Raw genomic sequence first — 19,151 nt, forward strand, 5'->3', positions numbered from 1 at the left:
GACTCTACCTAATAATCATTATGTTGCTTCTTCATAGCCCCTGCTGTAAAGGTCAACTGTATCTTAGTGACAGATATTTACTGCAAGATACGTGAGATATCCCTAGCTGTGGGCTAAGGCAATGCAATCTTAACAGGAAATAAGTTATCCTCTTCTCAGAACTGGGCAGAAATTAAGATTTTTTTTTAAATCACAAGAATTTTCATTTTGGAGGGACTGTTCATGTGCACAGAAAGCACCAGATGCTTTATAAATGATGTGGACATGAGGCAGGTATTGTTTCTCCCCTTTGGAGGCGAGTCGAGGAAGAAAGTGAGATGGAGGGAGAGTGGAGATGTGCACACCGCCAGGAGGAGCCCGCCGGGAGGGGGCGTCCTGCCGCAGAGCCCAGGTGGCTCCTACTCCCCAGGCTGCCTACCTTAGCACATCTCACGGCCAGGAAACAGCCACATGAACTTGGTGAGAACCTTCAGCCCCTCCCAGGTTTGGGGTGAAAGTTTCCACTTCTCAGAAGTTCACATGGAGCTCTTCCTCACTTCTGTAGCCTCCCAGTTGCATTTATTCCCTTCACAGATGAAGTGGGATAGACCATTCTGAGGTCAGTCTAACTCTTGCTAAGTTCAGTGAAGGGATCTGGTGCCAGAGGCGGGCTGATGTCTTTCTCACCCCCGCATCCTTGTAACTTCTGTAAGAAAGAATTTCACCAGGGATGTGTAATTAGCTTGTGAAATTCAGGTGCCTGGGCCACGTGGCCTCATGAAAAATACCCCTCGATGGGCCTTTTGGTGGTACTTTCTATTCATTCCATATTGTCCTTGGAGCAATTTACTTCTCCTCTTGGGTCCAAACAACATCTCAGAATCTGTCACCTTTTGAGAAGATACATCCCCCTAGAAAGCAGCCTCTGAGCTACGTTCCATCAGAGTTACCAAAAGAGAAAGAGATTAAATCTGTTCTCAGCAGCATATCAACTTGGAGGCACCTCGTGTCCTGTCACCCCCTTCCTCATCAAGAGGAGTCTAGTCAGGAAGAGCTCGGGACCAGGAAGAGGACCCCAAGTGGCAAAGCACAGTGTGAGGCTGATTGTATGTGTAGAAACCAAAGTCTTCTAGTTCCAAAGTGCAGGGCCAGCTCCTCGCCCCTGCTCTGCCTCCTCGACATCCTGTGCGCCCCTTCTAACCCTCCAGCCCCACTGCTTTAGCACATTTTCCTTCCACTCTGTAGTGAAGGAGGACCTCGCTCAGCCATGTAAGCCCCCCATGGTATGTGGGGCCCAGACCGCGTCCCAGTGGAGGAGGCCACTAGTCCAGAGACTAGTTCACCACCTTTGTGTCCACACTGATGGTTCCTCCCACCTGCTGTCCTTTCTCAGCTGCTGGACCTCACACGGGCCACCTTGCCACCACCTGTCAATCACACCCGGGAGTCAGGTCCACACTCAGTGCGGACTCTGCTCCCAAAACCAGGACTTTAAAATCCACTCCCAGCTCCAAGCACAACTGCCCTCCCTCCTCCACTTGCCACCATCACTCATTCATCTCAAACTTGAACACCAAGCTTCTCTGTGACTCGCTAGTCAGAGCTCAAACTTCTGAGATGATTTTCACAGAAGCGGAGTGGAATTGAGTGCAGTGTTCTCTGCCCTGTGCCTCGCAAGGAGCGCAGACTGTTTCCACTCTTCGCTGGCCGGGGTCCTTTCACTTACCCACCCCTCTGCCCCTGGGCCTGCTGCTTCTCGGTACCACTCCCAAAGCAGGGTCGTTTCGTTCTTACTTGGGCCTCTAGTGATGCCAGTCGTCTCTCCTGCTCCCTACAATTGTGGAAACCTTGATAGTCTGACTGCCACTTGGGGACCTTTGCAATACCTATGACTGCCTTTATGGTATGGGGACACCAGCCTCTTGCTTCCTTCCCTCCACTGAGTTCTCCTGTGCTGTAGTGATTCTAAAGCCCAGAAGTGATCTTTGCAACTAGACTAATAAGTATGCTTATCCAGTCCATCAATTCAGGATGTACATGAGGGAAAATAAATTGATTTGTCCTTAAACCTCTTCAGTCAAGAAGCTTCTGGGGATGCCACAGAAACACAGTGGAGAGGTAGCTTGGGTGCAATCAGAGGGGACCTGGGATCGAGATGTATTTGGAAGATGATGGACACACAGCCTGCAAGGTGAAACTGTTCCTTCCTAGCAGCCAAAGCTGTGGCATCTCAGTGTCATCACATTCTCACCAGGGGAGAGGGGGGACACCTTCAGGCAAGGAATAGCCAAGGGCTACTCTCAAATCTAACAGCCATTCTCCACTGACTGACCATCGAAAATCAGGCCACGGGTCAAATCTAACACACAAGCTGTGGTCTGCTGGCCCCTCTATACAGTAATGCCAGTTGCTTCCAACTGAAGCACAGAATCAATGACATCACTCATCTGAATGTAAATGTTTCACTTATATTTCCAGTCTTAAATTCCATCGCTTTTTTATGGACCTTTCATGCTAAGGAAACCAATCTTCTTGCAGTTATTTTTTATTATTATTATTGCCTGCTTCCCTGCATTTTTTCAAACTTAGGGCTCTCTCAATTAGCCATAACCAATTGCCAAACACACATATGCCTATGAATGCACGAGTGCACATGCCACATTCACACACATGCATACACACACACACCTAGAATACACTGCACTCCTTTATTTGCAGCTCTCTTGTGTACTTATCATTTATACCTTAAGTCATTTATATATCTTTGACTTCTCATGAAAGCTGTTAAGAGCAGAATCTGTGTCTAATTCATTATTCTGTTTTCCCTTCACTCACTTATCCCTTATCCCTTAGCAGCAGAGCATATACATAGCAGACACTCAATAAATCTTTATTTAATGGGTGAATAAATGAACGAATTCAGATGAATATACATTAGTGGGGACAGATACGTATTTAATATCTATAAATTGCCTTAAAATCTCCACTAACGCAGTGTTACATCTCCTTAGGGAGTCATAGATTTGGTTTATGGACTTAGGTTTGATTCAGGGCCATCTGCTTAAGTTGTGGGAGGTATTCTAATGTAGTGGTTATGAGGAAAAAGCTCTAGGAGCAGACAAACCTGAATTCCAGTTCTGGCTTTATCATTCAAGTGACTTAACTCCATGAAGCCCCAGGACTGACCACTTTAATAATACTTATGTGTTCTAGATCTACCACACTTCCTCCTACTGGTAAGATTATACTTTGATTCTTTAAAAAAAAAAAAAAAAAAAAAAAGACACAGTGAGACAAAAATCATCATAGACCAAAAGATCAAGACTGGCCCAAGGGTTTCCCATGCCCTATATCCATGCCCTGCCAAGTACAAGGCCAGGCAGTCCCCAGATGTCACTCACACGGCTTCCTGTTCTTGCTTGACAGGCTATAGAGCTGGCGAATCTCCCTTAGACACTAGGGAAAGCCACAGAGAAGTGTGGTCCGTGTCTTTCCGATGAGTCCCTGGAGGCCAATGTCCTCTACCTTCCAATTCAGGGAGATCTGTTTCTTTACGAGGGTGTATTTAAAGTGTATGCTGATATCACATCACAACTTTGGCCGCATTTGGAAAAATGAGAGGCAATTCTCTCTACCTATCTTCATAGATTCATAAAAACTAAGCAAACATGACTTCTAAACAAAGAAGTTTCTTCTCTTTTTGTCAACAAGCCCCTTCTATCCAGAAAAGGACCACAAAGTCTGAGATGTTCCTTGCTTAGAAAATCAGACTCTTGATACCATGGGCAGGCAGCTGGGTGAGTGTTACTTGGCAAGTTAGGGTCTCAGCATCGTGTAGGAGATGCTCCTGAAGACCCAGGTTACCCTGAGTTACTAAGAATGCAGCATTTTAGCACGTGTAAAGAACATTGACACAGTATGAGGCTCTGAGGAAGCCCTGGATGACTTTCACTATAATTACATTTATTCTATGAGTAACTATAGATACTAATTCGAGTGTAAGCACAGATGTCTACACTTGCCCTTGTGTTTCCGTAGTCCTAGCTAAAATTGTTAGTTAGGCACAATTTGACCTTGGAAATCTATCATCCCACCTTCATATTCCAGCTTCCCTCTTTGCTCATCTCAATGGACAGAAAGTACAGACAAAAGGAAACATATACGTAACCTGCCACTGTCTACCCTGTTTAACACCAACAGCCAAACAAGCACAGTAGACTCCTATGATCATGAGGGGAGAAAACAAAGCTGCAAAGGAAGGAGCTTTTTAAGCCAAATGGCTGAGAGTCATAGAGTCATGTATCAAGTTAAAAAAACAGTCCTTTACAACACAGGGTTTGGAGAGAAATAGAAATGCTCTTTGAGATAGATACTGAATTGTACCTTACTTCTTTTAAGTTCATTTAAATGTCATCATCACATAATTTAAATCTCAATATTTTAAATGAGATAGTGGGAAAAGAATGCAGAAGAAGTATAGCTCCCTTAAAAATGTTCTCCATATTACATTCTCAACACACAGTGGGTGATTGCAGGTTGATTTTTGAAGGTTCTGAAACTCTTAGATTAGAATATCATTTTCTAGGAATAAGGATGATGCAGGTTTTAGACTCCATTTGCTTGGCTTCAAATCCCAGATTTGCATTTAATGCATGACACTCAGCAAACTCTTTAATCTCTAGATACCTTTGTTTTTTCTTCCAGAGAATTATGTCTATTTTTCAGCTAACCAGAAAAATGAAACAAATTGGAGGAGTCCATAGAAGTGTACAGAAAAATCCCATTTGATATCCATCCTCACTATCAAGGTCTCAGACTCTCTCAGAACCAACAGAAACACCCCTGAACTTTCCCAGCCATAGTCAGCAAAAATTATCAGTGGATTAGAGGCACTAGAAAAACACAGAAAATGCTCTCTTTTACTGAGAAAAATAAAATATTATGATAAATGAAATATAAATACACAAGAAACAAACATATTATTGCATTCCTACTTTAAGAGCTGACTTATTAAATATTATACCTAACAATTGTTTTGAGTTTCAGATCTAAGACAGACTTTCTAGAGACTGGGTTTCAGAGACTCCACATCTCACCTCTACTCTGCGTTCCACTCTGCCCTCAAGGCCAGGGTCTCACCCTGTTTGCCTTGACCAATGGTTCCTGCTTGGCCAGTCCCTCGGTTCCAACTGACACTCAGCTGCGGAACACCTCTTAAAGAACAGCTCTCCTAACTATAACCTCCCACCCAATCAGAAACCCCCATTGTCCTTAGCAGTGTTTGCCAAAGTGAGGAATGCTGTTTGCATAAGAGATTGTTTCAGGAGGAAGACAAATCAATATTTTTATTTTAAGAGGCATGTTTTAATTTGCATTATATTACAAATAATGACAACAAAACACAAAACCATGACTAGTAAGCCTAAATAAACACAAAGTTTAAAGGGGAATCAATTCAAAGATCTGATTATAGTGTTGGTATATAGATATGGCGAAACAATGAAGACTGTACAAGCTAGACTGTTAGCTTGGAATTAAGTTTCAGTTCCTTAATGTAGTATTTAAGGCCTTTCCTGGTCTGGATCTGGTCTACCTTTCCAGCCACAACTACTAATACTACTAATTTTATCCCTTATACTTTAGTCTAACCAAGTCCAATTTTCCTTGAGGTAAAAGACCATGCCTTATACATCTTTTTGTATTTTGTGAAAGCTCTTGAATCCTCTCTTCAAATGTTAAATGTAGTAGTTTCTAGAAGTACTGAGATGGATTCTCTACCCCTACCCTACAGCCGATTCCCAGCTAGGAATATTACTATCCAAAAAGGAATACAGGGACCAGAGTTTTTTTCTGAATTCAATAGAGTAAGAATTCTTAGCCTTGTGTCTAAGAACAGCCATAAGTCTTCAGTAAGTTCCATGAGTCCCCTGAAAATATATGCAAAATTTTGCAAGCATAAGCATATTATGGGAAGAATACATTCAATTCTCAGATTCCCCAGGGATGAATCACTCCAAAGAGTTAAGAACCACTGTAGTAGATGCCCTCCCATAGCAATAACTACGTTTGGACCACAGGACCCATAAACACTGCCTTTCGTTCCTTCTAGTCCCTCAGAGATACCCCATCTGAATGAACATTTAACCTCCAAGGAATTTCTAACTGTGTGCACCTCCACGTCTCTCATTAACAGTTCCTGTACACGTAAGCTCTTCCATGCTAAACAGTCAATCATGCATTTCAGGAAGCCCACAGCTTGTAATTGGGCTATGATCCAAAGATCTATTTACAGCTCAGAACCCACTGTCTCATAAAGCAATGTAAATAATAGAGCAAACTTCTGGTTTGCTATAAAGAGACTAAGAACAGGAAACCAGGAAGTGTACTTCCAAAGAAGAAAAAGATTGTCATCCCCTTCTCTGGGACAGGATGACCCTAGTCACAAAATTGTTCATGTATTCGCATTTTAGAACCTGTTCCTTCTTCCTCCCTCTTCCACCCCACCCCAGAAGCCTCGGATTCACATCATTTCCAGACTCTGCTTCCTCCAGCATCTCCTTCACAGCTAAATGCAAGGAGAAAAAGCGTTAACAGACGCTGGTTTAACCTTTCTCTCTTTTTAATTTATCTGGAGTTTTCTAACCCTTCCCAGTGACACTTCCTTTGACCAAAGGCTGTAGAACTCAAGTTTGAAAATTACAGCTCCAAGGGGCACAGGTGGTTCCCAAAGTATTTATTTCTTCCCACCGCTTGGATCCCATGGAATGCCCTCGAACCTGTATGCTTTGGTGTGGTTGGAAACTGTAGTGTTTGCAGAAGGGTGGAGGGGAAATTAAATGGGAAGGAGCAAGAGAGGTTGGAGAACGCAGGTTATTTGTAAACCGGGTGTCGAAAAGCAGGATGCTTTCTGTTCTCCCTTCCTGGCTAATCAATGTGTATACAGTACCTCCTGTCATGTGAACTCATTCACCCACATTTCCATCTATATTAGTATTTATGCTTCTTCTTATTAGGTGTGATGCCCAGTAAATGAATACATTCATCAAATCCCAAGGTTTCAGCCTGGGGCCATTAGCCTGAGGCAGATCACGTGTCACCCAATAGACCATTCTCCCAATGTATTATCTGCTTTCACCAAACCCCAGCCTTGACCGGATAAAATTACCCTGATCGAGGAGGACAAACATACACCGCATAAAGATGATCACTGCCGCTATCATCTCTATCATTTATCTTTGATTTTTATCTGCTCTACTTGGCTATTTTCTCCCTCAAAGACAATCTAAATGTCGTGCCTGCCAATCTCCTCCTTTATTTCAGAACTGATTTGCATTGTTTTTTCTCCTTCTCATCTGGTCTTTTTCTCTCTTGTGTTTTCTTTATGCTCCTGCCCAGTTCCACGGCTTATGATCAACTGCAGCCAGGGCTCAGGCTCACTCTGGAGCTAATCTTCCTTCTTTATTTCCCTAATGACATGGCTAACATATCCCTGATCCCCATCCTTGTGGACCACAGCACCGGCCTCTGGTGGCCACACAACTGTAGTTTCCTCCCTCTTGTACTCCTCCTCCTTCCTTTTTTTTTAATTTATAGAAACATAGGCACATAACCCACAGAAACATAGAGGTTCGAGGTGTTGGGAAAACACAGGGCAGACAGAGGCTCCAACATTGGCCACATGTTGGAATCACTTGGGGAGCTTTAAACACAACAAGCCTGGATCCCACCCCTGGCGACTCTCATGTCATTGGCCTGGGATGTGGCCTGAGTCTGAAAGATGGTAAAAGCTTTCTCACAGAAGAGAATACTTGCTTCTGCACCATTACTACTTACAGTTCTATGTCTTTCTATGCCTTTGAGCCTAGATAATTGTGGTATAATTTGTCACAAGGAGATGGGCTTAATTTTTTTGTAAAACAAAATTTCACCTATATGAAACTCCTCATTTTCCAAAGATGCCACCAACTGAAGTGTCATGATATATTAAGAACAGGCCTGGTGGGAGGCTGGAACAGAGAAAAAGCATAATTAAGTGAAATTGGCCACAATCAACTTGATTTTAAATACATATCTTCCTCTGCTTGCAGCGGGGTTACACCCTGATAAACCCATCATAAAATGAAAATATTATTAAGCCAAAAATGCATTTAATTCAGCTAACCTGCTGAACATCACAGCTTAGCAGAGCCTATCATGTGCGTGCTCAGAACACAATAGCCTACAGTTGGACAAAGTCATCAAACACAAAGCCTACTTCATAGTAAAGTGTTGAATATCTCATGTAATTTCTGGAATAGTGTACCAAATGTGAAAAACAGAATGTATGGATTCAGAATGGTTGTCAGCATACTGGTTGTTGACCTCATAACTGCAGGGCTGACCAGGAGCTGGGGCTGCATCACAAGAAATTGTCCTAACATATATCACCAGCCCAGAATGATCCATATTCAAAATTCAAAATCCAGTTTCCACTGAATGCAAATCACTTCCACACCAGAATAAAGCCGAAAAATCGTAAATTAAAGCTGGGAACTGTCTATACTGGGATCCCATTCTCCAAGTGCTTGGCCATGACTTCTAACAAGTGTTCAGAAGTTGGGGGACTTCACTACCACCCCAAGGGCTCTGTACATGCTCGCAATGACCCCTTCAGTGATCAAGGACAGACAGGAAGAAAAAGGTGTCGCCGCCTCCTGGAGAGCAGAGAAGGAAAGGAAATGGAGGACGAGGAGTATATTAATCCCTAGCCTGCCAGTTGCTTTGTAATTTTATCTTCCCCACAACACTAAGAGACAGAATGTCCTCCCTATTTTTACTGACTTGAGATCAGTCAGCTGATAAGTGGCATGGTCGTGGCTCCTCCTGCCCTCCCATCCATTGCCATCGTCCATTCAAAGACCATTTCCCTGCTTCTTCTCTGAGAAAACACCAAGTGTCAGATGACATTGATGTGGTGGGAGGGTCTAAGGACCCCGGGGCCTTGGGATGGGAGACCACAGTGGCTTCTGAGTGGGCCAAAGGCAAGGACTGGATCCTGTCACCAAGCTGGGCCGCCTGGCGAAGGACATGAAGATCAAGTCCTGGCGGAGATATATTTCTTCTTCCTGCCTGTTAAGGAATCTGAAATCACTGACCTTTTCCTGGGGTATCTCTGAAGGATGAGGTTTTGAAGACTATGCTGGTGCAAAAGCAACCCCATGCTGGCCAGTGGAACAGGTTCAAGGCATTTATTGCCATCAGAGAGGACTACGGGTATGTGGGTCTGGGTGTTAAGTGCTCCAGGGAGAGGGCCACTGCCATCCATGGGGCCATGATCCTGGTCAAGCTTTCCACCCACCTATGTGGCAAGGCTACTTGGAAAACAAGATCAATAAGGCCCACATTGTCCCATGCATGATGACCAGCTGCTGTGGCTGTGCTTGTGCACCTCACCTCTGACCACAGGGGCACTGGCACTGTGCCTCAGCTCCTATGCCCAAGAAGCTACTGATGATGGCCGGTATAGATGACTGCTAAAACTCAGCCAGGGGCCACACTGCCACCCTGTGCAACTTTGCAAAGGCCACTTTTGATGCCATTCCCAACACCTACAGCCGTCTCACCCTGACCTCAGAAAACAAACTGTGTTCACCAAGTCTCCCTCTCAGGAATTCACTGACATTCACTGACCCAGGCTCCAGCTGTGGCCACCACATACTTTATACAAGAAAAAGAAAGTGAATCAAAACCAGTTACAAAAAACAACAATAACAACAAAAATGAAAGCAAACAAACAAAAAAAAACACAAAAAAGCAAAAACAACTACCCTACTTCTGACATGGGTGAAATAAAGTTCCCTCGCCACTGCCCACCAACCTCATTCTAGGTAGGAGCCAGGGTGGTTTCTACCCAGAAGATAGGGAGCTTGCAGCTCTCCGCCTCACCTGGAGGTAGGCTGACTTGGGGCCCAGGAAATAAGGTTGGATTTTTCCTGGCAGCATGTTAACCTCCACAGGGCCCTGGCTTGGGGGGAGAAACACAAATTCCACCAGTCGATTCCAGCAGGGGCTGCACGAATGCCAAGAGCAGAGTGTGAGTCCTTTCATCAGGTTCCCCCACCCATGGAGCCAGTGGAGAACAACAGAACGTTCCAGAACCACACCATCCTGTCAGCTAACAACACTAACAAACCATCAAATGCCAGGGATTTGAACAGGGGCAGGCTACCTCACCTTAACGAAGTAGCACCATTTTTTTTCCAAATCTGTAGAGGACAGGCTGGTAACAAAGGGAGAGATCTCATTACAAAGTGGCACTTCCAGGGGCACGGGGTGCAGGGTGCAGGGGGGAAATGAGAGACTCTCAAGAGGTTTTCCCTGAGAATGACTGCCAGGACTTACACCCGTGTGTTTCCTTGCTGTGGCACTGGTCTCTCATCTCAGCCACTCTGGGTTTCTTTGGTCTCTGGCATTTGCTTGTACCCTTCCTTCTGCCTGAAACTCTTTCCCTCTAGACTTTGCGTGGCTGGCTCTTGTCATTTTTCATACTCAGCTTGAACACCCCCTCCTCCAGGAAGCCTTCCCTGACCACCCTATGTAAAGCTCTTCCCCCTTTCCCTCTGTTGTTTGTTTTGTGATGGTGCTTGCCACCCTGTGCACTTCTCCCATTTATTTGTGTTTGCATGTGTTTGTGTCTGCACTTTTAGACTCCCTGAAGACATGTCTCGTCCAGCATGTCACACATCGCTAGATAGAAAGTAGATGCTTGATTTAAATGCCTGCTGAATAAATTCATACACACAGCCCAGGTCTGCCATATTTGATACTGTATTTTTTCTCCCCCTGCCCTTTTATTTTTTTTCCAACTACTATTTAGGGAGGACTCTATTTCAGACCCTCTGCTAGGCACGTTGCACATATATTTCATTTGAAACTCAAAATAACACTATGTGATAGGTGTTATTTCTCCAATTTCACAGATTAAGAAACTAAGGCTTAAGACATTAGGTTTCTTGCCTAAGCCAGCATCATAATTGAAACAGCCAGCCTTCAAGCACAGATGTGTCTAATTCCAAAGCTTTTGCTTTTCTCACCCTCTGGCTCTGTCTCTATGGGGTGGGGTTGGGACAGGCAGCAAAAAAAAGACATAGTATCAGGGAGGATGAGTAACCTTTCCAAAGACTGGAACAACAATGCGTCTCATTTATCTCTCTTCCTCCCCTTGTAGTTGTTCATTCCTTCTCCCCACGCCACCATCTCACATTGCCAAAAACATGCACATTCACTGGCAGGAAACACAGAAATGATCCCTGTCAGAGATAGTGCTTTCTGGAAGCCTTGAAGTCAGGAAGTCACTTTGAACAGCAAGCTCCTTTTCCAGGGCTTTCTGGAAATCTCTCTATATTTCCAGCCCCTCCATACACCATCCTCAGCACCTGCACCTGCAGAGAGCTGCCCCTACAGTGGCGGAATGCTCTGGAAAGGGCCACTGTGCCCGGATAACACACCCACCGGCATCCCAAACTCAGGACTCCCAGGGGCCGACTGCGAGTTCCATTGTGGACAAAAATGGGGGCATGATGATGAAGGAGAGGACCCCACCCTGACTCCAGCAGAGCCTGAGATTGCCAGGACCCATCACTGGCCTTTGTGTGGCTTTAAATGCCACTGTTCCAGCTCTGCCTAAGACAAAATGTTTCTCGACAACCCGATTTCCAACCAGACCTCAACCATCTGCCATCCAGGAGCCGTAATCCCTGTCTTCCTCTTTCATTGGTCCTCAGAAGATCTCCGTCCCCACTGCAGCTGTTTTATCTCCTTGTGTGGGTTGATTTTGTCACTCTGCCAGCTTAGCGGTGCTTGGTAGCCTTCTCAGCCCCAAAAGGGTAAGCCAGAGGGCTCAGAGCGCAGAATTTTCCAAACCTCCTTATAATATGCCGGCAAACTCCCAGATGCCCTGTGGGCACGGGCACACAAAGGGGCGGGAAGCAGAGCAGATGCCAAGCACAGCACACATTGTACACAAATAAACATGGGCATATGCAGAAAGCTCACTGCGGGAAAATCCAAGCAGGAAATGCATCTTTTTTTAAAGCCAAATCATCACACATGCCAATAAATTTTGAGCATTGAACAGAAGTCCAGAAGGTATGCGGGAAATGCTAGAGGCATCCATGGGGTGGGCAGGTTGGAACATTCTAAATCACACAGAGCAAGCTAAAGTCTGTTACCTGCAATACTCTTCTGTTCGACAAACTATTTTTGCAGTTTTTCATTCATTTCTTGAGTGCCTGCCACATACCCCGCAGTATTCAAAGGGCCCAGATTACAGCAGTACCAATCCTCATACAGCGTGCATGCCAGTGGGGAAGGGATAGTAAAGAAATAAAAAAGATACGGAATGGAAGAGGCAATGATCTTGCGCTAATATATCAAGTACCACCAGGATTAAAGACTTGCCACCAGATTTAGCAGGATGGATTTTGTTGGTGACCTTGAGAAGTACAGTTTCAGTGGTGGTATAGAAGAAAATCCTGAATGCAGCACATTCAAGAGAGAATGAGACTTGTAAGGAGTAGAAACATGTGAGACTAAAAAATGCTTTGGAGGAATTTTACAACTTAAAAAAAAAAAAAAAACTGGGGAGGCTGGAGAACCAAGATCAAGGGATGGTATCACAATAACTCTTGTCCATAAAAAAATTCTGTGACTTTAAATGTTTACCCTCTTCAGTATTGGAAGAGGCAGGGTGGAGATTTTGGTAATTATCTTCATTCTCTTTTAAACCCGAGAGAAATGACACTGAAATACTTTTGGCCTAGAGGCCACTGAGAAATCAAAGAGATTGAAATAATAATATTTAAAAGAGAGCATTTACTGGGTGCTTATGAGATACTAGTAAATTATAAATATTCCCTCTCTTTCATTTAAATCTAAAAACCACCTTAACAACTAGATATTATTGTCCTCTCTCCTCTTTAAAGCTGAGAGAGAGTAAGTGATTTGCCCAAGAGAACAGGGAAGGTTAAGTAGCAGCTTCAAGATTTGAATCCAGACTTGATTGAGTAAACGTTTTGAGTACTTTCCACTTCTCTCTACTGATGTATGGACTGGCTTTTAACTCTCCAGCCTAAAAATCTCACCTCCCAATGGCTTGATCACATGGAATACACAATCTAAATGACCTCTGGGTCTCAGCCAGCACTGCTTTTCTTGGGTTCCATGATTCCTTTACAGGGTCAGAATCTTCTTCCCTATTTGAATTACTTTCACATCTCTCGGTGAATAACCATCTTGAACTTGAGTATGAACATAGCTTTGACCCAGTTCATTTTTTCCATTGTAAAAGCAATACATGGTGATTAAAAGTAAGTTTATTATTGATTTAGAGACTACCACAAAATAAAAGGAGGAACAATATTACCCACAGCCCCAAAAGCCACCAAAGACTTTTGTTAAATTTCCTTCTAAGGTAGTTTTTTCCCTATATGTAAGTTTCCAGATTTGTTTGAAACACCATAGTAATTATATTTATATAAATATATTTTTTTGGACAATGAGGTTTTTTGTTTAGCATTAAAACACTTGCATTGTTTTATATAATTCATAAACATACAGTTTTTAAGGTTAAAATCATTCATTATTTCACAGTGGGATTCCCCTACCAGAAACATTAGGTTAAATTTTAAAGTCAGGAAAAGACATAAAGCGTGCACCTAAGCCCTCCTACCCATACTTTCAGAAGAGAGTAGATGTCTGGTTATAAGGATAACAGAGACAGTGCTACCAGTAGCTTCTTTCCTTTCCACCATGACTCTCAAACTCATTTTCTGTAAGATATCTGTCTGGGCAAGAATTCACTTTGTGGTCATCCTATTATCAAAGTTACAAATTATCAATGTTATGACCCTATTGAAATACTTGAAAAACCTTTGGATTTAGTAGCATGCCAACACCACGTCTACCTTAACAAAGCCTTCCTCACCATTAAAATTGCACGTGAATACGGTTTATGAGCACCTACTGAAAACTGCCCAATATTCTAGCATTTGAACAAAGGATGATTGTTAAATATGATAATGCAGAAATGGCCTTATTATTGGACCTTTTCAGTCATGAAGTTTATATAATTAATTTTAATTCATGTAATGTCAAAACATTTTGTTGGGCAACTTGCCGAGTTGGGCATTGTCATGTTAGACATGGTGGGATTTGACCTTAGTCAAAACCTACTAGAGAACCTTTATCCCCTGCATATGCAGTCCATGTGAAGGAGCCATAGGATAAGAAGAAATCATGAACAAAAAGAAATATGAAGACCCAGCCAACACTTGACATTGGTGATGAATGCAGCCTATCACTGATGTATTCCTGCCAGTCTTAGCTTGATTGAATTTGCATTCTCCATGAACGTGGCTCTGACACTTACCCTGGAGAAAGTCCCATTGTAAGTCTCCTGTTTGCTGAGTATAATTCAACTAGCAAGGTTATCTCCATACCAGCTGTTGACCAACAAAACAATGACCTATTATTGAAAAGTCAATAGTTATTGAATAGTTCGTCTTTATTCTTAATATGCAATTAAGACTATGTCAGGAACAGAGGTAGAAACCAACTAGAATCACCAGAGAATCCCCCTTTACTCCTCCTCTCACATATGCTCTGGTTCTCTTTTTGTCTTTGTTTTCCTTTTGAATGGTTTTGCAAGTGGTGTTACCAATAAATCTATGTCTGATCAGAAGTGGTTCATTTGGTAAAACATGACTGAAATCGAACTATTGATGAACAGTATTTTTTTTTTCTTTTCTGGACAATTCTCTAAAGCAAATAAGAAAACAAAAAACATCCATTTCTTCTTAACAGCTTTGTCTCTCACCAGTATTTTTCTAAATTACTTTTCCTATGCATTTGGGAGGAAGAAATAGAACCCTTAAAGTTTGGAGGAACCAAGATACTGGAAAATGTGGGGAAAAAATTATTTTTTCAGGAGAGGACATACTCACTAGCTCAAAGCCTAATTTTAAGTAGTTTACAGCCCCCATGACTATCATTTATTCTGACTTGAGAAAGAGTAACTACTTGGGGAATGAAGGATTTACAGTAGCAGTTGTTGGAACAACTGGCCCTCAGCCTGGCCAAACATTCTCCAGAATTTATAACATAAAATTGCCGTGTCAGAATGAGCCTCCAGGGAGCTAAAACAACCAACTGACAAGCTGTTCTGCTGCCTGTTAAGGCGGAGCGGGGGTCTCTCTCCTTCTGGATCCCAAAGCATTCAAAGTTAGACCAAGTATTTAAGCCCCCAGGGGAAATTACCTGATCATCTCATCATTCTGGCATTATTAAAAAAACAAAAAAACAAAAAACAAAAAACAAGCACAGACACAGGACAGTTATTCCTAGCTACCGTGGCCCACTTAGCTAGGATTATGATTTACTCCATAGGGAGTTAAAGGACACCACAGCAAGAAAAAGAAACTGTAGGGATCATTGAGATTAAATCAACCCATTCAGTGTACTACAGGGGAAATCAGGGCTTTAAATAAAAACTGTAATAGCAACAGCATTTACCGAACACTTTTCTAGGTGGCTGGGTTTTTGGAGCCCATTATCAAGCTAGTTCAGTTTCTCCAAGATTTTGTCATGATCTTTCTGACTGTGCTATGCATATTAATTCACTTTTCTCACAACAACCTATGAAAGCAATCTTTTTTAAAAAAATGTAAATCCAATTTAATTAACATATAATGTATTATTAGCTTCAGAGGTAAAATTTAGTGATTCATAATCTTGTCAGTGTCATCATCTGTAAAACAGATGACATGCTCAAGGCCACAGAGCCCATTAAGTGGCACAAAATATTGTATGGCCACCTATTATTATATTATCTGTAACACATTATTTCATGATAAAATACAATGTTATAACAAATTTATGTTATATAATAGTATTCTATGTTGAAACGTATAAAAATGTATTTCTCTAGAAGGTTCTATGCATCAAATATTTTATTCAAGAGTGTTGCAATCCATCCAGCATGCATTGCTGAGGCCAGTCAGGAAAAAATAATATGCCATATCCCACATAATAAAAGTCCTCTTATTTCAGTAAATAAGAAATAAATGAATTGAAGCATCAACCTTGCATCTGGAGAAGGTGTTCAGAAAATATCTACTAAATCAAAATCTGAATTTTACCTTAGGATCAACACAATGGATCATATGGGTCGAGAAATCATAGTTTCAACACTAAGATCTAGACTAAATGGCTTTGGATGTGAACTACCAACTGGATGGAATATTTGAAATAGGAACGATTCTGGAAAATTCCATGTGTGTAGTTAGCATATTGCTTAATGTGTATATATAATGTGTGTATTAGATGTGTGTCAGTGTAAAATGTGGAATGCTATTTTTAACTTCTTTGGATTGACATTTAGTCAAATATTTCTAAAAGTTAAAAAACCTGACCATTTAAAAAGCTGTAGGTAAAACCCAACAAAAAACTGAGCTGGAGTGAAAGCAGGAGCATCCAAAATTCTTTCACAAGTCAGCATAAGTAAGTTACTAGTGATAAAGATGAAGTCTTCCCCCTGGATTCTATCCCAGTTCCAGAAATACCTCCTTTCCTCTTGCATATCAGAAAGTATGGGATCGATCACTTTGAAAAGGTACATTTAGAATGCTTGTTTCAGAAAATGGCAAAAATATCCTTCTGCTTTAAGGGACTTTCAAGTTCTTTCCCAGCCTTTGCCACATAGGCCTGGGTGGTTCTGTCACTGCTTAGTGTGTTCAATGAAGCAGGGCTTGAAAGCAATCGAAAACTTGAGTTGATTAGACCTCTACCAGTAGCCAGTCTACTTGAAATTACAAGCTGGACTCCTTGAAATGAAACCTGTCATACCGAGCAAAGCTGTTGACTGCCTGTCACATCTGGAAATTCTTAGAGAAATTGAACTAGCCTGACAGAAGGACTCAAAAAAACCAAACAACCGGGAAAATATTCACGAGCCTCCTCTTTTTTTCGCAGCATCAGGGATGCTAGTGGCTGTGGGCTGTCTTCCTCGTTCATTCTTAGAGGCATGATGGTCATGCTTTAGTTGTCTTACTTACTTATTTATTTTTTGTAGGCTCCACACCCTAGGTGGAGCCCCACACAGGGCCTGAACTCATGACCTTGAGATCAAGACCTGAGCTGAGATCAAGAGTTGGATGCTTAACCAACTGAGCCTTAGCGGCCTTTTTTAAAAGTTGATGAGTGATACTTGATAAGATAGTGTCTTGAGTAAGTAAAGGATTTGTCACTCACATGATATTTCTTCTTTTGGAAAAAAAAAAAATTCTTCCCATTGCCTGACTTATTCTAGGGACTGCCTCACTTCTATCAGGTCTTAGTCTCATGGAGTTATAGTGTCCATGAACTTGGCGTTACCTACTGTTTCAGATTAACGGTATAATTAGGAAGAGACACTAATGGTGTTATGTTCTGAAATAGGCTCTACTACCTAATAAAACCCAGGTTTTTCTTTTCTAAGTGGTAAATAAAAATAAAACCCAGTTCCCTTTCAAGGAATTAGAATTGCCCATTGTACCTAATATAAACCCACTAATTTTCATTTTGTTCAAAATTTCAGGGACCCACTAATTTTAAATTTTTTCCCCATGGCTAAATTAAGCTTCACTTAGCTGCCAAAATATTCTTTTGTTTCTTGCTATGGACCACTATGGCCAGAAAAAAGAATATATCTCAGGCACATTCTTCTTATCTTGTGAAACTGTATTTATTCTTTTAACTAGTTTTTTAAAGATAATTTTTATTTTTTAAAGATAGATTTATTTATTTGTTTGTTTTTATTTTTTAAAGATAGATTGATTTATTTATTTGTTTGCTTGTTTGTTTGTTTACAAGAGACCCATAGAGCAAGGCAGAGACATAGGCAGAGGGAGAAGCAGGCCGGGAGTCCGATGAGGCACTCTACCCCAGGGCCTGGGCATCATGACCTGAGCCAAAGGCAGATGCTAAACCACCGAGCCATCCAGGTGCCCCTAAAATGGTAGTTTTTAATCTTTGAACTGAGCTTTACCCTAAGCTATAGTTCCAATTCCATAGAAACAAATATCTATGTAGAACCACAGTGTCACTAAACTTTAGTCTAAAGTGTGAATTAAATTGTATGTTCTCAGTTATCCAAAACAGGAGATAAAGAGAAAGTGATCCTAAAGGCAGGCACAGTACATGAACGTATACAGATATAGATAATATAGATATATTCCTAGGCATGTGTAGGTATGCATGAATATATTATATACAATACCTGTGTGTGTATATCTGCTACATATTGACTAGTAGCCTTTAAGTGGGTCATGGTGCAAGCAACTGTGCAGTGACACTTTAAAGATCCCTAGTTAATATTTTACCTAAAGACTCCTAGTAAATATGTGTGTATATATATGCACGTATTAATTATTGATTATTAGCTATTGTACTATTATATATTTATATAGACTATTAAATATAGTCTATATATACCATATAGACTATTAAATATAGTCTATATATACCATCAAATTTGGTAGTATGTGTGCATGCACATGTTAACTAGGAGTTTTTAAATATATATATATACACATATATACACAGTGTTTATGTGTACATACACTGTGTATATGTGTATATATACACAGATATATATACACATATATACATAAATGTGTGTGTGTGTGTGTATATATATTTCTAAGTCCTTGCAGGATGCCTTAATATTTCTGGGAGGAAGGAATAAAGGAGAAAAATATAACTGAAAGAAATGCAGGGTTTGTACGAGAAAGGGACTCAGCATTACAATGTTCCTTGAATGTTTCCATGCATCTACAAGTACATCATTTAAGCTATGTGGTGTTTCATGGCAATGGGCCGATAAGGAAGAGGTTAAAAGGCAGAGAAGCGTCTCTCACTGATGTCCAGAAGTGAACGGCAGAGCAGCCGACTCAAAGACAGGTGCTGGACAGGAAATACTGACATTCTACTTTGCACCACTGTCGCCTCAATTAAATGCAGTAGCTTTATAATTGCTAGCTAAAAATACACACCTCTGCATGCCATGCTCCCATGCCTATTTTTGGGAATTTGACTTTCTTTAGCAGCTTGCTTTATTCCATGCCCATTCTTCTGTTGGGCACCGAAGGGAATTCTCT

At 41.7% G+C, this 19,151-nt stretch overlaps 1 protein-coding gene and 1 long non-coding RNA gene across 16 annotated transcripts in view; one reads left to right on the plus strand and one right to left on the minus strand.

The window, feature by feature from the left end:
• Positions 1-5,180, minus strand: part of LOC140639862 (uncharacterized) — a 131,036-nt gene extending 125,856 nt beyond the window's left edge. For all 5 annotated transcript variants that reach the window (XR_012036508.1, XR_012036506.1, XR_012036510.1 and 2 more), the window contains exons 1-2: positions 5,076-5,180; positions 419-685 (exon numbers count right to left, since the gene is read on the minus strand). This is a non-coding gene — a long non-coding RNA (uncharacterized lncRNA). The remainder of the gene's footprint in view (positions 1-418; positions 686-5,075) is intronic.
• TRPM3 (transient receptor potential cation channel subfamily M member 3) overlaps positions 1-19,151 on the plus strand; it is a 493,501-nt gene that overhangs the window by 334,408 nt on the left and 139,942 nt on the right. The gene's annotated exons all lie outside the window — the stretch shown is intronic.

This window comes from Canis lupus, chromosome 1 (assembly GCF_048164855.1).
Source record: "Canis lupus baileyi chromosome 1, mCanLup2.hap1, whole genome shotgun sequence".
Classification (NCBI taxonomy): domain Eukaryota; kingdom Metazoa; phylum Chordata; class Mammalia; order Carnivora; family Canidae; genus Canis; species Canis lupus.